Below are 2,499 nucleotides of genomic sequence, written 5' to 3' on the forward strand. Positions count from 1 at the left end.
CAGGGGACATCAAGCTCAATTGGCATAACATACTATACAATACATTGTTCCACCTCCTACTTTGGCTAGTAGTGACTTGGATCTTAAAAGCTAGCAAGCTGCCATCTAGATGCAACAATGGGACTCTCCTCGTCCAGAGCAAAGAAGAATGAAGAAAACCAAAATTCATGGAAACAATTAGTCCTAGTGACTGGGAGACCATCTGATCTGCAGCCTATATAACTATGAGACCAGAAGAACTAGATGGTGCCTGACTACCACTGACATCCACTTGGAAGGGGATCTATGTAGCAGATCCTTGACAGAGAGTGAGAACAATGTGGAACAAAACTCAAAATTATTTGGCAAAAAAAAAAGGGGGAGTTGGACCAGGTTTGCTCCTCCGATAGAGCCTGGTGAAACCACTGAGACTATGGCCCCTAGCTGCCCTTCAGGTCTGGAATTGAACCCACACCTGTGGTTTCCAGCCAAACAGAAGACAGGCATATGAGTTGAACATTTACCTCAAGTAGATACACTCCTTGGAGAGAACAATCATGGGAGAAAGAAGGGCTGCTTATGCACAGGGAGACAGCTAAGGGGGCAGGAGTGCATGGAGGGATGGACACTGGGAAGAGGTAACTATGGGGAGGAAGTGGGAGGGGAACTGTTGCATTGTGGTAAACTGTGGTCAATGTCATGAGACAAAGTATATGTAAACTGCTATATGGAAAGTGAATTTGCTCTGTAAATCTTCACCCAAATCACAATAAAAAATAAAAATTAATTAAATTAACTAAAAAATGCCAAGCTCTAGGGGCTGAGTGAAAGCCCCTCTACCTTGGGCTTCAGCTCTGCTTGTTGCTCCTGGCCCACTGGAGCTGCAGACATCCCTTCACTCAGGCAGCTGCTGTCTGCTGAGGCTGGCAAAATCCAAGGTCAACAAGGATAATGGCACAGTCCCAAGATTATCAAGCAATATGGCAGGCCACTATTTTAAGTCCATTAATAGTCCCAAGATTGGCAGACAACATGGCAGGCCATTGAGATGAAGACTCAACAACATTCAGGGTCCAAGCATGCCAAAAAGCTCAGAGACCTTTCCCGACCTTAAAAATCTCACTGCCATCATGTCGGATCCAACTCATAGCAATCTTTCCTTGAGTTTCCAAGGCAGTATCACTATGGAAGTAGATTGCCCAATCATTCTTCCAAGGAATAGCTATTGGGTTTGAACTGCCAGCCTTCTGGTTAGCAGTCAAATGCCTTAGGCACTACATCACCAAAGCACCTTTCTCTACACTTACATACTGGAAGCAGACCACTTCCCTAAGGCAGCTACTCAGCTGCTCCAGTAGATTCCACCATGGAGTTCATCATCAGTTTCATCATAGAGAATAAGTACATCCAGCTGTCCCACCACTCAAAACCAGCCCAGCCAAGTTAACACACAATTTAACTACCACAGATCCTATTTACAATCAACTATTGATATATGTAACAGTGTATGTATAAAGAGATGCTTTAGAGAATATGTTACCAAAATGTCAACATATATTAAACTGATTATATATGGTGGGATTATTTTAATTTATTCATTCATTATTTTATTATGCTTATCTCAGGGTGATGAGATTGCATATAACCTTTATTTTCTTCCTTAATAGTATTAAAAAGAAACAGTGAGAACACAAGTCCTTTTGATTTCTGAGATTTAGAAAATTAATAACTATGATGAATTTTGATTTATCTTACATCATAAGATGAACAATATAAAATATCTAAGAGTATTATTGTGCTTTGATTTTAAAATTCCTGCTTGATAATTGGTCTATAAACTGGCTTAGTTAGAATTAATATCTCAACAGAGGAAGAAGGAAAGTCAGGAATAGGAAAAGGAAATAGAATGTGTTGCTAATTGCTTCCATGAACAACTGCCTCCTTTGCCATGAGACCAGAACTAGATGATGCCTAGATATCATTACTGAACATTTTGATGAAAGATTATACAGAAGACTCCTAATCAAAAGGGGGAAAATGCAGAATAGAATTTCAAATTTTTATGGAATCCAGACTTCCTGGAGTGACGAAGGCTCTATGAACCCCTGAAACTATTGTCATGAGATAATCTTTAAACCTTAAACCAAAAATACACTTGAAGTATCCATAAAACCAAAAAATAGTTTCCCATCATTGGTAAAAAATGTCTGCCTTGAGCATTATGCTCTTTTCAGATTTATTTGTATTGGATCAAATTGACAAAAGCAGGTCAAAAGATTAGATAAGAACCTTATGGAGCAGTGTGTTTATGTTTATGGGGGAAGAGCAACACAGAAAAAGAGGATGAGAGTGGTTGTGCAACTCAAAGAATGAAATCAATGTCAGTGAAATGTACATGTAGAAATTGTTGAATCGGTGTATTTCTGCTGTACATATTTTCAACACCAACAACAAAAAAATCAATTATTTATATATATATGTAAAATATGTATGTGTATATATATATGTGTGTGTGTGTGT

The sequence above is a fragment of the Orycteropus afer genome, unplaced genomic scaffold (assembly GCF_000298275.1).
Source record: "Orycteropus afer afer isolate SDZICR_OR568_19922 unplaced genomic scaffold, OryAfe1.0 scaffold00093, whole genome shotgun sequence".
Lineage (NCBI taxonomy): Eukaryota > Metazoa > Chordata > Mammalia > Tubulidentata > Orycteropodidae > Orycteropus > Orycteropus afer.